We start from the raw sequence: 10,171 nt of genomic DNA on the forward strand, positions 1-10,171 counted from the left end.
CTAAATTGAACATTGTAAAATGTTTATTTTCTCTTATACAGTATTTGATCCTCAATAAAAATTATGATGATACTAGTGCAGTGTGTACTACCGGAGACAAATTACTTGTGTGTTCTACATACTTGGCCAATAAAGATGATTCTGATTCCGATTCAATTCTATATATTTTCACATTCAAAACTATATCTCTGTGATTGTCTGGCACCCGGTTCAGGGTGTCCCCCGCCTGCTGCCCGAAGACAGCTAGGAGCCCGACCTTTGTGAGGATAAAGCGGATCAAAAAATGGATGGATGGATGGAAAACTAAATCTCACACTTGTACAAACATTATTTTTGAAACTGTATTTGATCCTTATCATAGTCTGAAGATCTCTGAACAAAAAATATATCGCACATTTCCTTCTACTATTTTCAGGATAGGTTTTGGGCACACATATCCATGTGTACGTATATTTTGGTGACAGTGGGTCACGGTTTTTTGTCCAGTAAGTGACCGAATGTTTAATTCTATGAGGCAACCTTACAAAATGAAACGAATCAAAAAGTATTGTGAGTTTGGTTCTAATATTTTCAGAGAGTGATGCTCACGTGCCTACACGTGCACGCATACATTTCGGTTACAATCGGTCATGGTTTTGGGATGTAGAGTTTTCATAGAAGCCACATTGGAGGCTTGCTGCATTGCCAGTCATTGTGCTGGAAAAGTCTCTTTTTAGGAGTGCTATCCAAATCATGGCAATGCTTGACGACACCATCCGGCCTTTTTATAGCACAATAGACCAGGAAACAAGTCCAAAATGAACAGTCGAGTGTAAACCAAGTAATATGCCTTATACACACTGACTAATTGGATGCTTGAAAATGAATTTTGTCCGATCTTTATGTTCTGGGATGAAACTGCTTTTCCTAAAGTCCCCGGATATTTGGAGCCCCAAATTCTTTCCTCTCAAATCTCTTATAGTACTATGAAAGGAATTAATAGAACAGACTGAGAGACTGTCATCGGTCAGTCAGCGACTTGCAGATCTCATCGGCGCAAACGTGAGAATCACACACACACAAAAAAAATTAAATAAGAGGCTACCAAACACATGAGAGGTCATTGATTTTTTTTTGAGGGGGGGGGGGTGTAGTACAAAAATGTATGCTTAAACACCTTAAAGCTTGCAGACATTGTTGAAAAGGCTTCAAGCCTTAAGTGACAAAATGACAGATGCACTTTGTGCTGTCTCTAACTGCTCTAATGAAATTTGTAGATTTAAACGGTGTAAAAAAAAAAAAAACAGACAAAAAACATCATTGCAAACCTCCATGTTCATCTCCAACTTCATGACAGAAAGCATCCAGAAGTGCATGTAAAAGATGGGCAAAAATTGTACATTTCTTGAATACATTTATTTTGCAAGTGCCTTGGAAACCCATGCATCCCATGTCCTGTCTGTGTCATCCTAACATGCTGGAATTGGTCCTTGGCCAGTCACTGTACTGAATTATTAAGCAACAGAGGTAGCCGGAGATTTGCATGTCGCATTTTGGCAGATGACACCGCAATCTTTCTTAACCCTTTCGGGGACCACGGTTACTACTGCTTATCATGTTATCAGGTTACAAGGTGCATGAAAAGTTTAAAAATGCAAGTCACGTGCCAATCACCCACAGATAACTTTTCTAAAGCTTCTCAATTAATCTTCAACTTTAACAAATATTAACTATTATTGGTCAAAATTCTAACGAGCATAGTATTTGTAAAGAAAAAAAAAAGCAACAAAACTGTTCATGAAGTACTGGTAACGTATTTTGGTGTGATTATCTGTAAAAAAAAAAAATCATCTCAAATTTTCTTGCTTTAGTGAAAAAAAACCTTACAACATAAACTAGATGAAAATTTCAAAATATGTATTTTTTTTGTGCCAGGTATGATGTGTGTTCGAGTGAGTTTTTGCCGAGGTTTAGACCAGGGGTCACCAACGTGGTGCCCGCGGGCACCAGGTAGCCCGTGAGGACCACACGAATAGCCCGCTAGTGCTAGGATTGTGATTTGCTACAAATTATGATTTAAAAATGCAAATACTGGCAGTATTCTGAGACAGCTTTAAGATGATCAGAGCCTGAATTTTTTAAATAAATCATTAAGTATTAAAAATAACACATTCTAATGTTATTAAATGTACTTTGTACAGATGTTATTTCAGACGTTTATCAATTTGGTAGCCCTTCACACAATCAGTACACATGAAGTAGCTCTCACTCTCAAAAAGGTTGGTGACCCCTGGTTTAGACACTCAAAAACAGCATCGTTCTTGTTGTAAACAGCGCATTGCCACGGTAACTGCGTGTGACGAAATAAAAAGCTTTCAATAACTTTTCATCTTAATCAGCTCTAGATGAAACACCCAAAGTTTGAAGAGGATCAGATAAATTCTCTAGGAGTTTGTTAAAATCTGAACTCTGTAGAAGGAACCAAAATGTTTCCCAATTCCAAAATAAAGTCAAAATGGCGGGCTTCCTGTTAGGTTTAGCACATGCTACACAACACTTTTTTGTAGGTCTCGGGCTGTAACGTCTTCCTCCGAATTTTCACAGATCGAGGTGAAACATAGAATCAGAATCAGAATCGTCTTTATTGGCCAGGTTTGTAGAACACACAAGGAATTTGTCTCTGGTTTTGATTATTTCTATTCAGGCTACACATGTATCCTCATAAACAAGGACATGACAAATCAGGATGGAAAGACATTCCGTAATGTAAGTGTACCGTTGTGCGGTGGTACCACCCAATGACAACTGTGAGACAATGTGCAAAGTATCAAGTAGAGCTAAAGTGATCAGTGGTAGAATACTATAATATATCAGTTGTGCAGTTTGTGCAGAAAATCATTGCACCATTTTAAAGTGACCAGTAGCAGTATTTGTAGAAAAAGTTTAAGTGTATATTGTATAGATGTCCTTGAGCGCTTTGAAGTGTCTGGTGCTGTGGAATATAGATCAGTGACAATGGTTCAAGTAAGTACAGAGCGGGAGCTACAGTGATTATTGTGGTAATGCTGTTCCACAAGGTTGTGCAAAATTGCAAAGAGCCACTATACAGGTAGATTTGGGTTACTGTTTAGGGAGTTAATGGCAAGAGGGAAGAAGCTGTTTGAGTGTCTGCTGGATTTGATGTACATGGATCAGTAGCGCTTGCCTGAGGCGAGTAGCTGGAAAAGGTGGTGGGGGGTCCAGTCGGATTTTCCATGCCCTTGTCTTGGTTCTTGCGGTGTGCAAGTCCTCAAGAGTGGGTAAGGCGGTGCCAATGATTTTTTTTTCCGCCATCCTAACTGTCCGTTGCAGTCAGATTTTGTCCCTTTATGTGGCGGCCCCAAACCAAACAGTGATGGAATAACACAGGATCGATTCGATGACTGCTGTCTATAACTGTCTTAACACCTCCTGTGGCAGACCATGCTTCTTCCTCAGCAGCCTCAGGAAGTACATCCTCTGCTGGGCTTTTTTCAAGATGGAGTTGGTGATGACCTCCCACTTCATGTCCTGGGAGACTGTGATTCCCAGGAACTTGAAGGTCTCGACGGTTGACACTGGGCAGTTGGATAGTGTGAGGGGCAGCTGTGGTGAAGGATGTTTCCTGAGGTCCACGATCAACTCTACCGTCTTGAGCGTGTTCAGCTCCAGGTTGTGTTGGCTGCACCAGAGTGCCAGCTGCTCCACTTCTTGTCGGTATGCAGACTCGTCGCCATCTTTGATGAGACCGATGACTGTGGTGTCTGAGAACTTTATGAGTTTGACGGTTGGGTGTGTTGAGGTGCAATCGTTCGTGTAGAGGGAGAAGAGCAGTGAAGAGAGGACACATCCCTGCGGGGCTCCTGTTGATGATGTTGTCCTTCCCAGCCTCACCTGTTGTGTCTGTTCCGTCAGGAAGCTGAGGATCCGCTGGCAGATAGTAGGGGACACAAGAGCTGGAGAAGTTTGGGGCTGAGGTGTTCTGGGATGATGGTGTTGAACGCAGAGCTGAAGTCCACAAACAGGATCCTTGCATAGGTCCCTATGCTGCCGAGGTGCTCGAGGATGTAGTGCAGCCCTATGTTGACTGCATCCTCCACAGACCTGTTTACCCGGTAGCAAAGTGAAGAGGGTCCAGCAGGGCTCCGGTGATGTTCTTTAGGTGGTTCAGCACAAGGCGTTCAAAAGACTTCATGACTACAGACGTCAGAGCAACAAGCCTGTAGTCGTTCAGTTCCGATGTTGCTGGTTTCTTGGGAACTAGGATGATGGTAGACTGTTTGAAGCAGGATGGGACCTCACACAGCTCCAGGGATCTGAAGATTTGAAGATTTGTGTGAAGACTGAAGCCAGCTGGTCAATGCAGACTTTCAGACAGGAAGGGGACACTTTGTCGGGCATCACAGCTTTCTTGATCTTCTGCTGCTTGAAGAGCCGTCTCACGTCCTGTTCGTGGATCTGTAGGGCAGAGAATGAGGGCAGGGGTGTGGATAGGGTAGTTTCTGGTAGAGGTGGGAAGATGTGGGAAATGGGGGTGTCCTTTTCAAATCGGCAAAAAATCATGTTTAGTTCATCAGCCAGACCCTTATTGTTCACTGTTTGGGGAGGGGGGGGTGTCCTATAGTTTGTGACTGCTCTCAGGCCATTCCACACAGATGCAGTGTCGTTAACAGTAAACTGTTGTTTCAGCTTCTCTGCATAGCTTCTCTTTGCGATATTAATTTCCTTTGTCAATTGGTTTCAGGCGTGTTTGTAAGGGTTTCAAAGTAGACCCTCAAAAACACCATTTGTCTTTGTAAATGGAGCATTGTTACGGCAGCAGTGTATGATGACAAAAATAGATTTAAACGAATTTGAATTTTAAACATCATTAAATGTCTCTCTCTTTTGTCTCACATTTTGAGATGGTACAGCCCAAGTTTGAAGTCAATCGGGTTAACTCTCTAAACACTGGTGTCAAACACAAGGCCTGGGGGCCAGATATGACCTGTCACATCGTGTTTGTCAACTTGCATGATCCGTGCTAAAATCTGTACCGACATGTCAAATTGTCATGTGCAATAAATCACATTTAGATTTTGCAAGATTTTTTATACTCACTTGAACAATAATTCATTTGTTGTGTCAAGGTAATAATGCGATGAGATGATGAAACATTTTTGTAGTTTCACTGTTAGAACGGTGTAACTCCAATGTGGCCCGCGACAAAAATGAATTTGACACCACTGGTCTGGTCTAGGACAAGGGGGGCAAAAGTATGACCCTGTAAAAATAATTAATTTGCTCTAAATTTTGTCTCATAAAATTCTTACAAGGATAGATCTTTTTTTTAATCTTTATTCATCAAAACCAGCTTCCAATAATTTTTCCCATAAAACATGAGAATTACAAATTGAGCATACAAGCAACATGCACCGAACTGTGGATTAAAAAAAAAAAAAAAAAACAACAAAAAAAAAATAGAGGTCTATTCAAAAAATAAAACAATTATACCATGACATATTATAATTAATGGCCTGTTTTGTTTTAAGTCTCTGAAATGTCAGAAAATATTCAATTTCTCTCTGGTAAATGCAAAAAACTGTAGGCGACAACTTATCAACCTGCATCTATGAATAAATTGTTTCAAAAATACAGGTATTATTAAAGTGGTATACAACATTTCCTGTTTTTCCTGTTTCCTATTTTGTTTTACCGTTCCATATTTAAAGTCTCTGTACTCGCTTTGGGGTGACACATGATCCTTCTCCCAAAACACTTTGGTGTGTATACAGTCAAAAATAAATGCCCCAAAGTCTCTGTCAGAGTTACAAAAATAAATACATACATAAATAAAATTCTGCTCTACATTAACCCTCGGATTACAAGGATATAAATAATTTAACTTCTTAAAATGTGTTTCTCTACTTTTAGTAATATGGGTAGAGTTAGGTATTCTTTCCTTATTCAAACTATAATTTCTTTGCGAGCATATTTACTTGAACTTCACTTAAAAGATGATAAGAAAATACAAGACAAAAGGGCACCTTTTAAGAATCTATTTGTGCACGTTTTTATTTTTTTTTCGAATCTGCACTGCTGTTTGCGCAGGTATTTTGTTCTGGTGTCATTACCGTAGTTAACGATTAAAAAAAATGGCCGACATACTGCCCGTTTGCTGTAGAGGTCACAGATCGTGTATCGACAAATGAGGGGAAAAAAAACCCCACAATGCTTACTACAAAAATGTTCTGAGCATGCTTTAATCTAGTACCCAATTTAATGTTTTCCAGCGCATAAGTACCTGCGCACCGCTATGTTTACCCCTGTATATGTGTCTCGTGAAAGAGAGAAAAAGAGAGAGAGAGAGAGATAGAGAGAGAGACAGAGAGAGAGAGAGACAGAGAGAGAGAGACAGAGAGAGAGGAAACATCTCTGTCCATTTTCAACATCGTTTATCCTGAACGGGGGGGCTGAAGCCTATCCCAGTAGAAGCAGAAGGCAGACTACACCCTGAACTGGTCGCCAGTCATTCGCCCACATTTAAAACGTCATTGAATACCGCTACATCAGCGACTTCCGAAATCAAATTTACATTTAATTTTGTCTGTAACACTAATGCATTAAAACTTGTCTAAATGCACTTAATATCAGGGAGTTTAAATATTAACAAACAGTAAGGAACCAAACAGAATTTTAATTTTGGAGCATTATTGATGAGTATTGAGGTACAGTCAAATTATTCTTATTCTCATCAACCAAATTTAAATTAGAAAATAAAACCAACGCTGTTACCAAGTACTGTAATTCTGTTGCAACATATTCGGTTATTACGGTAATCTCGAAAGCCTGGTTTTCTGTGCCACGCCTCCAGTCTCAAATGTTGCAGTAAAACACTCGTCCCTTAGCAAATAAGACTGCTACTTCCGAGGACGGAGAATACGACGAAGGCGTTTCGGGGTCAGTTGTTTAAAATCAATCTGTCAACATTATCATAATGTCATGTGTTGTAGCCCTGGTCTGTCGTCGTCGCCATAGTGGGTGATCACAACAGATGAGAGAGTCAACCACCGAAATTGCAAAGACATGTCTTGCTCAAAAGGCAACGTTTCGGATGTTGAAATAACCCAACATACGTTTTATTACTTTACTCGAAGATGCTCCGTCATTCATTGCAATCCTGCATCACAAACGTTTGAAGGGCCTATTGTCATTTGATTTGCATATTCTTGTGCACATGCGTTAGGAATAAATGATAAAATACTGTATTGCAAAAGCATTTTTTTTACAATTGGTCGAAACATTTATGCATGCGTAGCAGTTCAACGGTTCAAAAGCAAACAAAAAAACCCCAACACGGGCCATGTTTTTTTTTTTTTTTTTTGCTCTACGCATTCGACGCTGGTGAAGGTAATATACACTGCTGCTATTTGCTAAGGAATTTGGACTTCGTGCTATTTGAAGCTATATTTGCACTTGCTGTTGTGTTAAGTATCTATAACCTGTACGAGTGTGTGTTCCGTTCAGGGTTGACATGAGCTAAGGTTGTCGAGAAAGCTCATCAGTGACGAGTTTTATAAATACACGCTGACATTATCGGCAAGATTCCTGACCTTGTCCAGGGGAAAGCACGACGCAGAATCAAGTTTGAGGTTTCTGGTGGCTCCAATGACTCTTGACCGCTATATACGATGTTATTTCTTGTTGCCTTAACGCAGTGCTTCTCAATTATTTTCTGTCATGCCCCCCCCCCCCCCCCGGTATCATTTGTCTATAAAATTATGATAAGTACACCTCTGAATAACACTGTATCCTGATTAACCTATAAGCGAATAAAAAAAGAAAGAAATATGGACCAATTTACAACAAAGAATAGCTTTATTAACTGTAACAGAAAAGATTTAAAGTGCATCTGAAATTCAAAAATAAAATTAAATCCTGAATTAAACTATAAACATTTTTGACTGACCGTGTCAAACCATACGATACTGAAAATTAAAATTACATAAAATGAATAGATAATAATGCATTCAAACTGATCACCAACATTAACTCAGAGCACAATATAAAAAATGTAACCTGCAAAACAAAAATATATAAAATAATTTGTGCTGATTTTTTTTTTTTTAAATCAAAGATGATGTCTGGATTAATGGCTACAATGACCACATTTTGCAATGCACAGCTTTTTGAAGCGAGGTTTGAAGCAGGACACAGCAACTCTCGGCTCCTGCTCAATGTGTAGCCGGGATCTGTATTTTAGTTTACTAAAGTAGCAATCACAAAGCGGGATGATTGTTGGCAATATGCGGCACATTTTCGCTGAAAAAACTCAAGCGGCTTATCAGCATGATTGGGGTGTAATGTCTTTAAGTGACGCCTTAATTTATTTGGCTTCATGCTGTCCGCTGCCAACATTTTTAGACACAGTAAGCACACCAGTCTTTACTCCGTCTCCCACCGTAATCACAGTGAAGCCAAGCGCTACATACACTTCGTCATATTTCCTCGTCTTAGCTTTCGGGAGACTTCCGTTTGTCTCTTTATCTCCGTCTCTCTCTGCCTGTCTTCTCATCCCTGTTAAATATTTTTTCATGGTGTCACTTGAGGGTGTGCTACACTTCGTGTCTACACTTTATTACACAGCACAGAGTATGAGACTCTGTGCTGTGTGCAAAGCGCGCATGCTCAGTGCAAACAAAACCGCTACACCATCCAGCAAATGCTCCCTGCGCACTTGACGGAGCGCACCCCACTATTTGAGAAGCACTGCCTTAACCAGAGCCAACTCATTTCAATCTGAAATTATGAATTTAATTTATGGGGGGCAGGAGAATGGGGTTCATTGATAGTGTGACACAGATAGATTTAAATAAGTAGGTAAGAAACTCATCAAATAAGTCAATTTCAATTCAAATAAGAGGCAACAACATCTGTTTGATAGTCAAATCACATTGGCGTGAGTGTTTTATCAGTCCAATTAAATGATTGCAGTGGAACAAAATAGATACAGTATGTCATGTACCCTATATCAGTGGTCCCCAACTACCGGTTCGCTGCCCATTTCAGGTCCACGGGCTACTCGGTACCAGGTTGCTCATACATCTCTCTCTCTCTCTCTCTCTGTCTGTCTATCGATCTATAGATATAGATAGATATGTATGTGTGTGTGTTTTTTTTCATCTTAACAGCGGAATTGTTTGTGACAGTAGCTAATGAGAGTCCAGCTTTTCCTTCTCCACTTTGGTTCGCAAGTTGAAGACCTAAACAGAAGTAAAAGAAACAAGTAACCGAACACCAAACATGAGGCTAACTGCGCAGCGGATGGGCAGCCAGGACCTGGCATTATTTTCTCAAGATGAAAGTATTTGTGGCGATATTTCCAAATTGACAATGAGTAAATATCGACGTTTTACAACGAAGTCCTCATAAACAGACGAGACAACAATCCTGTTGAATCATTTGAACAAGTAGCACCCAAGTAATGATGTCGAAAGCATGATAACGCGAGAGGAGTCAGCACAGGCTGCGAACATCATGAGCAGTTTAGCCGCTACCAAGTAGCTGGGAAGCTACCGTACTGAAGCAGCAATCAATCAAGTCATCTTTTGATGGTGTGCACAAACCCCACGCATGAATGAATGATTGCCGATCTGCAAAAAGCATGTACTTTTTAAAACCGGTCCTTGGTGCAAAAAAGGTCAGGGACGCCTGCATTACAGCATTGTGCAATGTGACCTGCTGGTGGGATACTCCAAAGTGAACCTGCTGCACCTGTTTTGCATATTTGCACTGCCAGTTTTCAGCATAGTCAACATGAAGAATTACATCATTTACCTTAATAAATTAATACAACGAATAAGGAATGCAGCTTTTTGTATTAGTGATAAATGATGAAGAGGTGTATGATAAATTTTGGCTTTCATGTCTTTTTCAAAACTCTTACAAAAGGTCGTTTGCGTGGCCCTCACATTGCTGTTTCAGTTTTTGGAACAATGATCTCTTTTTGCGCTTCCACTCCTTTTTCATAGTCTTCTTTGTGACTCATTGGTACCACCATGTCGGCCATGTTTCTGAGGGAGAGATGTGTGTGTGTGTGTGTGTGTGTGTGTGTGTGTGTGTGTGTGTGTGTGTAACTATATCTATCTATCTATCTATCTATCTATCTATCTATCTATCTATCTATCTACCTATA

At 40.1% G+C, this 10,171-nt stretch overlaps 1 protein-coding gene across 2 annotated transcripts in view; it reads left to right on the forward strand.

Moving 5' to 3' along the window:
- The first annotated feature begins 6,822 nt into the window (after nt 1–6,822).
- agla (amylo-alpha-1, 6-glucosidase, 4-alpha-glucanotransferase a) overlaps nt 6,823–10,171 on the forward strand; it is an 89,700-nt gene continuing 86,351 nt past the window's right edge. For both annotated transcript variants that reach the window (XM_019879011.1, XM_019879010.1), the window contains exon 1: nt 6,823–6,936. The gene's annotated coding sequence lies outside the window, so the exon portion shown is untranslated. The remainder of the gene's footprint in view (nt 6,937–10,171) is intronic.

This window comes from Hippocampus comes, unplaced genomic scaffold (genome assembly GCF_001891065.2).
Source record: "Hippocampus comes isolate QL1 unplaced genomic scaffold, H_comes_QL1_v1.1 scaffold85, whole genome shotgun sequence".
Lineage (NCBI taxonomy): Eukaryota > Metazoa > Chordata > Actinopteri > Syngnathiformes > Syngnathidae > Hippocampus > Hippocampus comes.